We start from the raw sequence: 15,480 nt of genomic DNA on the forward strand, positions 1-15,480 counted from the left end.
AATCAACCTAGCCGTCTATACCCAAGTGAATGTATCCTTATGCAGTGTCAATGCATTCACCAAATGCTGCCTATGGGGTCAGCTTCACTAGGATTTTCTGCCAAGGAAATTCATTATTGACCTCACAGGAAGTTCTGCACCAGAGACTGTAGCCACAGTTCAGTGAGAATTAGGAGTTAAGCACCCTAAGTCACTCACCAATCATCCCAATGGACAATGTCCTCTTCTAGACGGGGACATTGAGGCTCTGAGGAAGAACAGGACTTATCAGAGATCCCTGCCCACCCACCCAGGGAGCCCATGGAAAATTCTCCAGTCTTCTGCCTTCATGATCAGTCTCATGTTTAATCCTGGGGAAGAAGGCAGGACTCCAGCAGAGGTGCCTGTAGGGCTGTGACAGTAAAGAAATAGTCTCTTTATACAAATGTCCTGAGACACAACTCATATTTCTTATTCAGCTGCAAAACCTAGGTCTTTGTCTAAAGCATTCTGTGAAGAGACGCTGTAAGCATGCTTACAGGATGGATTTGTTCAGCGTCCCCGCTGAGGACCAGGGGCTGGCTTCATCATTCCAAATCATTTCTTTTCTTTCTTTTCTTTCCCCTACTGTTCACACTCCAGGTACCCAGGAGGCTGGGGCACATGAGGCTAAAGGTTCAAGTCCCTGCTCAATTGCTCAGAGGTAGGGTTATCTTTCTGAGCATCTTCCATTCATTGCCTTGACATTACATGAGATAATATATGTGACAATAACCAGCATAGATTGGATGTGGCCCTTACCCATGCCAGGCTCTCCGTCCATGAATCCTCTCTCCCTTCTAGGTTCACAGTAAAAGGGATATCCCCAGGCACTTACAGGTAATAACTGACTAGTGTCAGGTAGCTTAGGTTAGTCCACAAAGGAGCCTTTGAGATGCCTTTTACCCAGCTCTCCCCATTTTGCAGGAGTAGCCCCAGGCTCCTGTCCATTCCCTCCATCCCCTCCTGGCTGACCCACCTTTGAAACTCTACTTAGACCCTGCCTGAGTGTCAGAGTCCAGCAGCAAGGGCCTAAGAGGTCATATGTATTACGGACCTGTTTCCATAACGATCCTACTCACTAAGTTTTCTTTTAAACTTTTATATATCTGTTCATCCTCGTCAAATCCTCCATCAATACTACAAAGTTCAAATGGCCATTCCCATTTCACAGAAACAGAAACTGAAGCCTGCAGAGGCTGGTGATACACCGAACTTACACACCTAGGAAAGGGCCAGACTGGACTTTAAATCTGAGCCCCTCAAAACCCAAGATGCAAGTTCTTCTCTGCGACCCTTCATGAGACTCTTGGTATTTCTGTGACAGGAGACAAGTCAAAATCCAGCAGGCTCTCCTTTCCCTTTCAGCTTGCTAACCCACAGGACCATCAGCTCTGGGGCAGACAAGGATAAGGATGTATCTGTCAGGGGGAAGTCAAGCATCATGGGCAAAGGAGGAAAAGTGCTGAGTGAGCAACAGTTGACCTTAAGAAGTCATTGAGAAAGTGCCGAGGTGGCAAGGTGTGGTGTGACAGGGGCCCCAGGACCCACAGGACGAATTCCTATCTGATGGATAGTGCAAGGTGGGCAGATTCTTCCTCGTGATAGTCACAGCTGGGCGGTATGAAGAGGAAAGAGAAGGGCTCCAGGCAGAGTAGCTAGTCACACAAAAAGATATGTTGGTAGCAACAAATTTTGGGCCTAAGCAGCCCACATCCCCAGACCCCATAGGTTTAAAGGACACACAGTGTTTGAGGTGGGTGAGGTACTCATCCTAAACCAAATTGTCTGAATGTTCATAGACATGAGCACACTCTCTTATTGCCTGTAAAGGGCCTACACTCATCTACAGGCTCCCTCCCCCCTCTCATTCTCTCTCTCTCTCTCTCTCTCTCTCTCTCTCTCTCTCTCTCTCTCTCTCTCTCTCTCTCTCTCTCTGTGTGGTATGAATAGTGCTACTGACACAGATCTCTATGTGGCTTGGGTTTCTCTGATGATGAGGGTGGGTGGGCAATCTGTAAATGACAGTAACTGGGTGTGTGTCTGTCCATGCATCTACACACAGGTGCATGGATTCTGCCTCCATAAGGGTTTTCTGCCCACAAGTCTGCTGAGCTGAGGGATGCTGGAGCAACAGTACATTCCATCAATACAGACACGATCCACAGACCAAGAAAATAGGACCTGCTTTGCCGTGCAAAAGCAGGGAAGCCCACCTGGAGGAATGAACATTTGAAAAACTGAGATCTACTTTCATCTATAGCACGATAGGCCTGAAATAGAATTCGGGTACCAATCCATCCTGTTTTGTTTGACATCCTCAGAGCCCTCTGAAGTGAACCAAAGTGCAGGCTGGACTAAGAGAGTTAACCAGCTCTCTCCTCTGAAATATAATTATGAGTTTCCTACCAAGGCTCATGCAGCTGAATGCAGCCAGGACACTCCCGGGCCACCTCTGACTTCAGGGCTTTCGTTGTTGTTTTTGCTGCCCAGACTAACATGACTTTTCATACATGACCTAGGGCAGACTCCTTTCCATAGCTGAGCACTGTTCATCACCAGAGCTGCTGAGGGCCAATGAGTTCAGCTTTTCATCTCTGGCCTGGACACTACAGTAGCTGAATCCCACTTCGTGGCTGGATGATTTGGAAGAAGGCCTTACAGCAGCTGGAGCCCCGGCTTCCTCATCTGTCAGCTAAAGGGGATCGGATCGTCACTCCCGTACCTTGGGGACTTGAGCACTGGCCTTTGGCAGCCATGCTCCCTCAAGGAAATCACCAGGTCTTCGGCAGTCTGATTCACTCATCCGTTAAGGAGGAACAGCAACAGCAAATATGAACTAATACAGAAGACCACACTTCAAAGTTTTAAAAACTGAGAACATTCGAAAACAGTCACCTGTGAACTCAGCTAGATCCTCAGCTCTCGGCCCCATCTGTATCCACGGAGCTTGAGTCTTGACTTCAGGGTAGAGGGATTGCAGGGGAGGGGGACGAGCACAAAGAAAGTCAGGCCAGCAGTTCTAGGACCCAAAGGATTTGAAGGCCTGGGGACAGAGACTGCCCGCCGGTCAGTAAGCACTGGCCCATGGCTCCCTGGAGCCGTGCAGCAATGATTCAGGAAAAGGCTGACAAGGGTATTAGCAATGTGGGTTTTTTTTTTAATCCTGAGTCCAGAGAAAATGCACGGTCAGGAATAAAGGCACCCAAGAGAGCACGGAGAAGGAGAAATAATCAGAATTAGCCAAAGGGCGGGCGGCAGAAGCTGGGGCAACACCGCATGCAGAGACTCAAAATCCCCATCAGGACCCCAGGCTAGAGAGGTGGCTGGCAAGCTGGCAGTCCAGGCCAGGAGGACAAGGAAACCTGGCCCCCTGGAACCTGGCGAGCAGACAGAATAGACAATGGAAAAGAAGCCATCTCCAGGTGAGTCCAGCACCCCAAGGCTGCTGTGTACCCATTGAGCCCCCCAGCCACAAAGCAGTGGAAAGGGTGCTAGGAAGGGTTCTCTGCTCTCCATTCTCCACAGGGCTCTGGATGCAGGCCTTAGGGCTGGGGGGAGGCCAAGAGACTGTCAGCTACTGCAGAAAGGCTGCCCCGCAGGCAGGAGCCTCCACACCACCCTTCAAGGCTGAAGTGACACAAGGATGACAGAAACTATGACCGGGGAATTTGCCTGGGCTCTTCCCAGGAAATTGCACAGCGCATATCAGGGTGTTCCCAGAGGTGGTCTCAAGACCTGCTGGGTGGACGGATTTTGATGAGCTAGGAGTGGATATCCATTTACAGGGACTGTGGAATTGATAAACTTCTTACCTGATGTCTGCCTATAACAAATCATTTTTCCCCTTTTAAGAAGCAGCCCTGGTTCTGAGTGTGTGTGTGTGTGTGTGTGTGTGTGTGTGTGTGTGTGTGTGTGCTCGCACATGCTTGAGGGCATGCATATGTGTTAGGGGAGGACAGAATTAATACATCAGCTCCTCATTCCACTGCAGACTCCAAATTAATGGAGTATAAATTAATGACAAGTGAAATGTGTGTGATATCCTGATGCCCAGTGGGTCTCCAGTGCCCCTGACTCTGGGTCCCTAGGCAAAGTGCTTCCCTGAACTGCTGTGCTATGAGATAAATATAAAAGGACAAGTCTGGATCACCAGCTCCCCCTTAGCATGTGGCTTTTTCCTTTATGAAAGGCCTTATATGGAAGCAACTGCCGGTGTTAACAGCACAGTATAGAATTCTAGTCTCCATGTATTAAAACTTTCACTTGCTGAATACAATATTTATTTTAACATAATCTCGGTACACTCATTTTATTCTTCCATACTTTGGAAGATCCTCAATAAATAAAGTCCCTGGGGCCTCTCTTACTCTGTGACCTCAGGATTTCAATCCCAGTTTCTATCAATGGAGGTAAATTGATATCTAGGATCCAGACAAGATAAGGAAGCAGAAGAGATCCCCCCACAACTGTTGATTGTCCAAACCCGTCTGTGGAAGGCTTTACCCTACAGTTACTGATACAGAGAGCCCAGAGGAGGGTTTCCAAGAACTGCCATGCTCCTTCCCAGTTCCTCTGTCTCATCAGACCTGCACAGTGTTGGGGTCACTGGCTGAACAAACACCTGTCCTGTTTGTACCCCACCCTGAGACACCAAGTAAAGTCAGGAATCAGCGGGACCCCTCATTTCCACAGCCCACACTCTATGGGTCACCTATGTAAACATCAAACCCAAATCACAGCCCCCCAAATTTAATTTATTTCTACCTAAACAAGTTCTTTTATCATAAAGCAATAAATTTGTCTTCGTGCTAGCAATTTGTTGCGGGTGACATAACATTGCAAATTGATTAATCGCTACTGTACCCGGCAAAATGAGAAAAGCAAGGAATTATTATGAATAGCGTCCGTCTTTTACGGGCGGGAGTCATTATTCAAAAGTGTTCCTGGTGCTTACATGTGCCCTCGGTGCAGATTACATCCATTTACAGACTTCCCACATCATACTTACACAAATCAACAAATGTGCATTTATTAAGACATAGAATGAAAGCTATTTAAAAGTGAAAAATGGCCTTTTGCATTACTATTCTCTGAAGAAGACAAATCCGGGTAGTGTGTTCCTGGGAAGCAGCCCCATGGCTGTCACATGGGCACCTTTGGGTTTGGTACATGCTGGCTCATATAGGCTCTACCAGATCTGCCTTCTTTTGCTCTGACAGTCCCAGAAACACAAACACCCTGCCCAGTGGTTCTAGAACTTTCACTCTGGCTCAGGAGACTTAAGCCATCAATGGTCACAGCTGACCAGAGAGATACGCAACAGATGAGAGTTGTTAGTTCTCTGATGACACGCCTTCCAGGAAGCAGGAGGGAATGAACATGAACTTGCAGTGGCTGTGGGCCAGACGCTGTCCTGGATGCCTTCCTCACATTGGCAGGCAAGGCCATGCGACTCCCTGAAGCTCCTAAGCCAGATATAAACATTAGAGGAAACACTAGTGCATGCAAAGCATACAGTAAGTGCTCAATACATTCGAGCCATTGTCACTGTTATAATTATCCCCAAGCTCAATATACTGTGGATACCATCTGACAAATGGAAACACTGAGGCTTGGTAAAGTGTAGGTGAGTGAGGCTGAGCTCCCACTTAGAATCTGGCTTTAAACTTTTCATGCTCCTTTTCACTAAATTGGCCTCAGAGCAACTTAATCAAAAGAAGTGTAACTGCTTCCTCTAATCAGACACAGGGTACCACACACCACACACTTCAGCAACCCACTCTTTGCCCTCAGGTATACCCAATGAGGCATTTGCAAGAATTCAGAGATTTGAAACTTACCCTTTCCTGTTCTCACATTTGAAGTCCAGTCCATCTCTAGCCAGATCCCTCCATCCTCTTGTCCCAAGAGCTCTTCCCCAAAGAAACTTCCCCAGACTCAGGAAAAGCTGACTGGCAGCTCATACTCCAGTATTGATTATCCCCACTGAACTCATTCTTTGTGTAAAAATAGACAGAGATCTCAACTCTCATATTCTAATTCGATTTCAAAGCAACTTTTATGAAATGAGAAAAACCTTCATTATGCCACTACTGCATTCAGGGCCATTAACCACTCCACAGCCAGACTACAGTTCCCCTCTAATCCCCATAGCCACCCATCAGGCAGGGAGAGCTACTCATCCTCTTCCAAGAAAACTGAGACACAGGCTTTTCTTCAGGTGCCCTGCAGCCAGGGATTGGTCAGATGATAAGCCAGGGCCAGGACCCTTTGAGTACACCTTGCAAGAAAACATTTTTTAAAAGGTACTCATCAGAGCTGCCGGCACTGAGATCATCCTGGGATTGGTAGGCTATGCAAATCCTGGGCCTCCCCCAGACCTGACAAAGAATCATTTGCAGGTGTAGCCTGCCATATGGATATCTGATAAGCTCCCTATGTGATGTTTCTTTGCACATTGACATTTGTGAACTATTGTCCCAAACTTTCTCACACTCCCTACCCAGCTTGAAACCACAAGATTGAATCACTGTTTACTGCAAGCCCTGGTGGACTCACCCGCATGGCATGCCTTGCCTCATGAAGAGGAGGAGACAAACCAGAGGTGACATCTGCTCTCTTGAGACCCAGTTAACTCCCTGTCAGCTGCCCCCACCCTCAAGGCCCCCAGGTTATCTCTGGGCTTTCAGTAAGACCAAGGTACCCCAACAGAGCTAGGCTAGGGGTTACTCACTAAATGTGAATGCTCTATAAAGCCTCTCAGTGTGAAGACAAGAAGACAGCAGGTTCCCAGCGTGGAAGAGACAAGGACATCACAGTGCAGTCTTGGGCTGTTTACCACTGTTATAGCCACTGCTGTCAAGCACCTTTGTCTCTGACTATTATCACATCCTGTCATTATTTTATGTGCACTCACAGAGAGTCATTCTCAAACTTTAGCGTGCATCAGAACAACCAGGAAAGCTTGCTGGTGCTCGCACTGCTAGACCTCACCTCCCAGAGTTTCTGATTTGTGACATCTGGGTGGGGCCTTGATGCTGCTAGACTAGAGACAGGATTTTGAAAGTCTAAACTCTTAAGCTCTGTGCTATCCCCCAATGTCTAATATGTAGTAGGAGTCAATCTGTGTTTGCAGAATGAATGAATGAGCAAATGCCTGTGTAACTTATGCAGACCAGCTTCTTGATCTCTCTCACTGAGAGTCCTTATTCCTCTCTGTGGTTGCACAGCACCTACAAACATCAGCAAGAATACCCAGGAGGAATGTGCATCTAAGGGTAGGACAGTGCTATAGCTGTCTAAACCCTCAGAAACAGGTCTTCCCCCCCTATGATGTCATGGAACCACGCAGCCCATCTGGGCCTTTGCGGGAAAAGAACAGTACTTCTCTCCTCTGAACACCGGTCCACCATGTCCCAACTGGGTGATCTCAGCACTAAGGCTCCACAGAGTCTCAGTCTCCTCATTTGTAAACCTGGGCATTGATAATTATCTCTAAAGTCACTGTCAACACTGGGCTGAGGCTGTACATAAGAGGACTCACCCATATCTGGCACATGTAGGGGACCCATTTGGTGTCTGCTCCCCATCCGTTCCCCACATCTCACAGCCTCTGTGCTAGGGATGTCTCCAGAGTAATGAATCCCCTCATTTCAGCTAAACCACCCGTGGTCCTGGTTTTGTGAAGATGTACAATGAAACATGATAAATTACTGTCTTAAGATGAAGCTTTATCCAAATATCCATTTCCCTGTCAAGTTAATTTTGTTCTGGTGTATTTTCTAGAGGGTTCTGACGGGGAGCGCAGTTAGTATATAAACAGCAGAATGTATGTCTCTGACAACTGGGAAGCTGATGTGGTGGGAGGGAGTTGGAGGTTATTGTGGATAAGCCCCACCTCCTAGCACGCCTGAGTGGTGACATAGCTCTGACGATCAATTCTCTTCTGGTCCATCTCTTCTCGGGGCATGGCAACACTGAGTTTCTCCATCCAAGAATATATAATCATTTTGTAGAAATGTCTGAGAAAACACCCCTGTATCTAGTCTCTGGTCACATCCGGACTTCACGTTCTAAGAACATCACATTCTTACTCGTTAAAATTAGGAGGTGGGGTGGTGGCAGCACTCACCTTTAATCCCAGCACTGGGGAGGTGGAGACAGGCAGAACTGTGTGAGTTCAAGGCCAGCCTGGTCTACAGAGTGAGTTCCAGGACAATCAAGTCTACACAAAGAAATCCTGTCTTGAAAAAACAAAGGGGGGGATTTAACACATATGTGACAGGATCTGGTTCATTATCCATTTCCAAAATTTATAATTTCTCCCAGTGATGCTCTTGATAGCCCTTCATCTCCTCAGTTCAAGGTCGAATTTAGGGGCATGTCTCTTCAGGTTCCTTCAAACTGGAACTGTTACCTATCCTGTCTATCTTCCATGATTGGAAAGGCCCTTGTTCATGGAGCTCATAATCAAGTGGAGGAAACTGGAAGCAAATCATCCCTTGAATAAGGGCCCCAAGAGCATGTAGACAAGGCTGATAGGCAGGAGCCCAATGGTGAACACATCAGACAGGGAGATTTGACTTGTCTAGAAAGTCAGAAAAAAAATGATGCTAAAGCAAATGATTGACAGCACATTTTCTTCAACACCTCTGAAAGCTGAAAAGAGGAAGTCGAGACTCAGAGAGATGAGGTATCTTTCCCAGGATGCACAGTGGTGATTCCATACTACACCGCGGTCTGCTGGCTCCCAGGCTAACCTGAGGGCAATTCCTCTGTCAAAGTGTCTTGAAGGGTGATCCTGGGCCTATAGCCTATATCTGTCTGTTCAATTTAGCATATTTTGTTCCCACTGTGACACTGCAGGGTCCTGCTAAGTTCAGCCAATGACAAATAACTTTCACATAGGCCAACACAGTCTCTAAATCAGTTATAATTTCTTTAGTAAAGCTAGGAAAATTGAACAAGCCTGAGTATGGAGGCTGAGGAAATGGCTCAGTGGGTAAAGTGCTCATGTCGGCAATGTGAGGGCATGATTTCAGATTCCGAGCACCCATGTAAATAGCCAGGCTCGGTACATAAACCTGCAATCCCAGTACTGGGGAAGGGAGACAGGAAAGTCTGGAATCCACTGGCCAGCCAATCTAGCTAATCAGCAAGTTCCAGGTTCAGTGAGGACCTGTCTCAAAAAATAAGGTTGAGAAGAGATGAAGAAAGACACTATACATAAACCTCTGGCTTACACAGACACACACACACACACACACACACACACACGAGAGAGAGAGAGAGAGAGAGAGAGAGAGAGAGAGAGAGAGAATAGGTTACATAAGAGTTGTGTAGATATTTACAAAGCTGTAAACTGAACATAGGGGTTAGTTCCATCCAGATAAGTTCAAAGGCACAGACTATGTTCTTAATCACGGCATTGGGTTACCTCTGGGAATGTCTACCTGTTATCTATCTATCAGCCTGAAAGGCTTCAGACAAGACCTCAGCCCTGGGAGCAGTCAGGCAAATTCTAAGGGAGAAACACGATTGCCCACTCCTGCGCAAAGGCAAACTCATACCCGCACCCAAGTACAAGCCCACAGCAACACCCCCAACCCCAGCCTCCACATCTCCTCTAGCTGGCCTTGGCCACTCCTGGCTTGATACCTGATCTCCGTGGAAACTGACACCTCAGCATGAGAAGGATCAGGGCAGACATTGCAGCCGCCACTGGAACCTCAGCCTAACTTCGGGGACAGGCTCTGAGGTCGCTGTGCTGTCTTCCAGCTTCCTTCTCTGATACTGCATCCAGAGAGACATGTGTATAGATTCTCACAGATAACAATCACACCAAGAAAAGAAAAAGTCTCAAGATAAGGGACTGGCTGAGTTGACATAGCTGGGAAATGGGATCAAGATCCAACCACGTGGCTTTGTAGATTATGCAATTACGCCTCTAATAAAGCACCCTTCTCTGTGTGATCAGAGTATCCACATCCAGTGACTGCTATAGTATTTTGTTTCCATAAAAATTTCACCAAATACAAACATGTATATATCTGTAGCCCTGTGTGTGACAGTGTTTGTGCATGTATGTGAGCCACATTAGAGGCAGGGGTCACAGGTCAGGAAGGTCAAGAATGACAACACATAACACTCCCTATATCTCCTGCATGGTTCAAGCATGATGTTTTGAGGAAAATGAACTATCATGAACTTTAGAGGCCGACAGTTCTGCTTCATTTCCTAGCTCCGCTCCCATACATAGGTTTAAGTGATGCTGGGGCAGTCCCTTTGCTCTCTGAGTGGTTGATTCCCAAGCTAGAAATGGAGATGCCAAGATTTCTCCATGTGTCAGGTCCTCCTCTCTCCTCCAGACAGCATCATGGTGGTTATCTAAGCCTGTGCCACTGTAAAAAAATACCTGAGACCCAACAATCATTTATAAAACATATTTATTTTCACACAGTCCTAAAGACGGGAAAAGCAAAGCTCAAGGCTTCAGCGAGTTCAACTGTCTTCTGAGGGCAGCTCTCCACTTCCAAGATGACACCTGGCTTGCTGTTGCTCAATAGCTATCAGATAGCTATCAGAGAAATGCAAGTTAAAACAATAAGGAGTCCAGAGAGTAAGGGCACCTGCCACCAAGCTTGATGCCCTGTGTTTGATCTCCAGAGTCCACACAGTGAAAGGAGATAACAGGCTCCTGCATGTCCTCTGACCTACATACACGCACCATAGTGTGCACATACACACAATAGATAGATGATAGATAGACAGACAGACAGACAGATAGATAGATAGATAGATAGATAGATGAAAGATAGATGGATAGATAGACAGACAGACAGATGATAGATTCCATCTTGCCCTAGTCTATAATCTTTATTAAAATAAATAACAGCAAATACTGATGAGGATAAAAGGGAACACCTGTAGACTGCTGGTGGAAATGTAAATAAGTTTAGCCCTATAGAGATCAGTAGGGAGATTTCAAAAAAGTAAATGTTGAAAGTAGATCTATTGTATTCCTGGGTATTTACCTGCAGGACTGAGTCAACAATATCACAGAGACACTTGCACATCAGTGCTTATACCAGCCACTGTCTACAACAGCTATTTTATTTTATTCCTATTTGTTGTTGTCTTTTTTTTTTTTTTTTAGCTCTGGCTGGCTTGGAACTTGCCATATAGACCAGGTTAGTCTTGAATGCACAGAGATCTGCCTGCCTTTGCCTCCCAAGTACTGGAATTAAAGACATGCCACCAGCCGGGTGTTGGTGGCACACGCCTTTAATCCCAGTACTCGGGAGGCAGAGGCAGGCAGATCTCTGTGAGTTCAAGACTAGCCTGGTCTACAGAGCTAGTTCCAGGATAGCCTCCAAAACAATATAGAGAAACCCTGTCTCGAAAAGCCAAAGAAGAAAAAAAAAAAGAAAGAAAGACATGCCACCATGCCCAACCATAAAATAATTTTATTCAACCATAAACAATAATAAAGTTACATCACTTAAAGGAAATGGATGTAATGGCTTGATCCAAATTAAGTCAGTCTTAGGCAACTATCTCATATTTTTCTCTCATTTGTAGCTCTTAGATGGATATATAAAGTTATGTATATGTGATATGAAAGTAGAAACTGAACTGTCCAGAAGAACAAAGACTAACAGGAGGGAGGATGAAGAGGATAAGTAGGTATGGGTGGGCACAGGGTGGGGGTAAACACTCAAAGTACATTATACGTTTGTATGACATTGCCCTATGTGCTAGGTGTTGTGGCACACACCTTTAACCCCAGCACTCGGGAGGTAGAAGCCAGCAGATCTCTGTGAGTTTGAGGCCAGCTTGGTCTACACAGTGAGTTCCAGGACAGTCAGGGCTACATAGAGAGATCCTGTTTCAAAAACTAAACAGAAAATAAACACAGAAAAGAAAATGTCATGCTTTCACCCGCACCCCACTGTCTTATGCAATCCAGTAGCATATCCAACAAGGGCAACTGGTTAACAACACTTGGTAATTTGTTAAAAAGATAGGTTCCTGGCTGTGTTCTTATCACAAGAGAGGAGAAAGAATAACCTTCAAGACACTTGGTATAACTTTTTAGAAATTTTGTGTGTATCAGTGCACAAGGTGTTGCATTTAGCCAAATGACTTTGCTAAAAATAAATACAAACTAATGTCTATTATCCATTATGTGCCAGACCATCATCCTTACAACACCCTGTGCAGGCCAAGACCTAATCATAGTGATGGAGAATGACAGATAATTCTCACCTCAGACTTAAATTCCTAGTCTTTCATACCTAGGCCTTTTCACAGATTTCTGAGATGTTTTGGAATTTGCATGTGAAATAAAAGCTTCCTACATAATTGAAATTATGGCCAATTGACCGTGAAATAGAACTGTCCGTGACCAATGAGGTGTTGGGTAGGGGGAGGCTGCTGTGCTCAGAAATGGGGCCTCCCAAGCCCCAGGGCTAGTTCTCTGGCTTTGAGAGAGAAACCTACCTAGTATCCTTCTTGCTGGCCCCAGCTAGTCTGCAACCATTTTTTCCAATGCCTCTCCCTGGTGAGACACACTTGCTGTATGTGTGGAAGAATGCATTCTGCTGTGATCTTTCTCTTAGCTGGGAATCCTTGCAGAGGAGAGCAGCTGAACATCAAGGGAAAACACTCTTTCTCTGGCCGTAGCTTTATAAACCAAGGTGTTGCTGAGACACACTGGGCATGGGCTGTGCAGAGCCAGGGAGCAGAAGATGAGAGCAGAAAGGGGGATGTGCTACAACTGCAGAGAGAAAGTTTACATTGGGGGAATGCAATGGGAAATCATCAAAAGTATTGAAAGGGCAGCTATTCATAGGAAGAATTAAGAAGGCAGTGGGGGCAGAGAATCTGACCAAGAAGCTTTGGTAATAGTCTAGACAATGCACTATGTTGGCACAGAAGTGCTGAGTAAAAGGGGGAAAAAGATGGTAGGAGACTCTGTCTGTGATTGACTGGGACACAGAAAGGGAAATAATAGATGCTATAGAGTAGCTAATAACAAAGCCCTATGAGAAAGCACTCCTATCCCCATCCTTTTGAAGGGAAAATTGAGGCTCACAAGATAATAAATGGGACAGGCTGTTGTCACTTGGCATGGTTCTCCTGTCTGCTTTAATTTTTTTTTGCTTGCTAAAATGAACCTCGATCACTTTATCGCATTTAAAAATTAATTAAAAGTCTGCCTGTTTTTTATGCTAAAAACCAGATCAATAAGATAGTAAGGGAAGGGAGATAACAAAACTTTCCTCCCATCAGACCTCACCCAGGACATCACACTCAATTCTGTACCCATGAGTTAGAGAGCCTTCTACAGTCTAATGAAATGAGAGTAGAGGAGAGTTACATTGTAGGGATCATACTGAGACTACACTGTGTAAGATGAGCACTCTGGCAAGTGCATGCCAGATTGAAATGGCATGAGGTGGCATATTCAAGAATCCCGGGTCCAGATGGAACCCAGGAAGTGGGTACGATACAAAGAACAATGTTGGTCAACACAAAACAAAGACAGAAGGTTCTAGATTTAATTGAAGGCAATAGGAAATAATTATGACACACATTCATGTTTTTAAAAGGTTACTCTGGATTTGAGTCTAAGAATGTCACCTTCTATTAGTTGTATGTTTTCTTCCTATGTATTTCAGTCCATATCTTGGTAATTTTATTATTCAAGATTTTCAATTCTGTTGCTATTGCAATGTCTTTTTTGTTATATTTTGTAATAAGTCTTTGAAATTTTACATACTTTTTTGTATATTTTCCATATAGTCAAGCACTTGAATGAACCCCTACCCCAATTCTCAATAAGTCCAACAATTCTCTTAAGTTTTCTAGAATGCTGAATACCACTTCTGCAAATAATGGCCACTTTCTCTTTGATATCTAACTATTAGCAGTTTTTTCCCATTGCATTTACTAGACCTTTTAGAATGGTGGCTCTCAGCCAGAGCTGATTTTACACCATAAAGGACATCCAGCAATGTCTGGAGCCATTTCTAATCATCCACAATAAGAGGACTGTTACTAACCTTATCTAGTACAGTGGTTCTCAAACTGTGGGTGGAGACCCCTCTGGGGTCAAATGACCTTTTCAAAGGGTCACATATCAGATATCCTGGATATCAGATATTTACATTATGATTCATTTTCATAACAGTAGGAAAAGTGCAGTTATGAATAAAGATAACTCTATGGCTGGGGATCACCACAACATGAGTATTAAAGGGGCATAGATTAGGAAGGTTGAGAACCACTGATCTAATAGGTGGAGGGGTATTCTTATCTTACTATTGATTTCAATGAAAATGCCTTTTGTGGTTCACCATTATGTATGAATTTGTTATTAGTTTACGGTAGAATTTTTGAAGAATAGAGACTATTTCATTCCACATTAACTAGGATTTTTAAAGAATTAGAAATAGAGAATCTCATCAAATTCTTCCACAGTCTTCATCTTGATGACAGTATTGCTCTTTATATTATTTTCCCTTCTTGTCTTATCCTTATACCATAACAGTTGTGTTTGTCCTGTTCTTACATCATAGCAATTGACTTCTTAAATCCACTGACTTTACCTTAGAATGCTATTGACCACTGTTAAGTAAGCATATCCCTGCTGCTTCCTCTGTTGTAGCTCACTATAAAGAACTGCCCATCTGAGAAGCATCTTGATTACAAATCAATGCCAGCAATTTGGAGAGTCTGCCCTTGTGACTTTCAACAGGGACTCATACACAAAGCCACCATTTGTTTCCTCTGAGTTATCCAGGCTAAACATGGAGAGCATGTACCCCCACAGCCCTCCACTGCTCTGAATGAAGAATGGCTTCCAACCTGCTGGAAACCATGCAGGATTTTAAGGCTGTAAAGGGAATTTTTCATATAACACAGAGAGATGAGCAATATTGGTGCAGATAGTGTCAAATACACATAGGATCACTTGGGCATGGCTACTGACATCACCCTTAAATTCTAGCTCTATAAGGCTGACACCCTTCTCCACATCTAACAATGTAGTCACAATTTGAACATCTTATTAGTTATGCAAAGGATTTTTATTGGCATGCCTGGAACTCCTCTTGGGTTCTGTTGTCAACTTTGCTGTTTTCCTAATCAGTTATTCTTCACTGCTTCTGTCCTTGAAAAACATTTGTCATCTATTTTCAAAACTAAGTATTTACCCATCATTTCAACAGTGAGATACTTCTTTGATTTTTTTTGTGCTGTTGTCTTAACAATTGATTACTTAAGGAAATGTGTTTGCATTTGATTACTGTTCTGGCCACATTCCTTAAGTTGATAAATGTTCTCATTTTGTTTTACCTATCTTGATTGCTAATTTAGGTTCTCCTTAGCCCAAAAATATTGGTTTCCTTTTCACTAATTAAATACTTTCCTTTCAGTTTTCTTATACTTTCCTGC

The 15,480-nt window shown here is 44.6% G+C and overlaps 2 long non-coding RNA genes across 2 annotated transcripts in view; one reads left to right on the forward strand and one right to left on the reverse strand.

Moving 5' to 3' along the window:
• LOC110343263 overlaps positions 1-15,480 on the reverse strand; it is a 184,818-nt gene that overhangs the window by 18,681 nt on the left and 150,657 nt on the right. The window lies entirely within an intron of this gene.
• LOC121134441 lies at positions 2,002-4,832 on the forward strand. Its single transcript, XR_005871524.1, has 2 exons — positions 2,002-3,443; positions 3,547-4,832. It is a non-coding gene; the product is annotated as an uncharacterized LOC121134441 (long non-coding RNA).

This window comes from Mesocricetus auratus, unplaced genomic scaffold, assembly GCF_017639785.1.
Source record: "Mesocricetus auratus isolate SY011 unplaced genomic scaffold, BCM_Maur_2.0 Super-Scaffold_100028, whole genome shotgun sequence".
Lineage (NCBI taxonomy): Eukaryota > Metazoa > Chordata > Mammalia > Rodentia > Cricetidae > Mesocricetus > Mesocricetus auratus.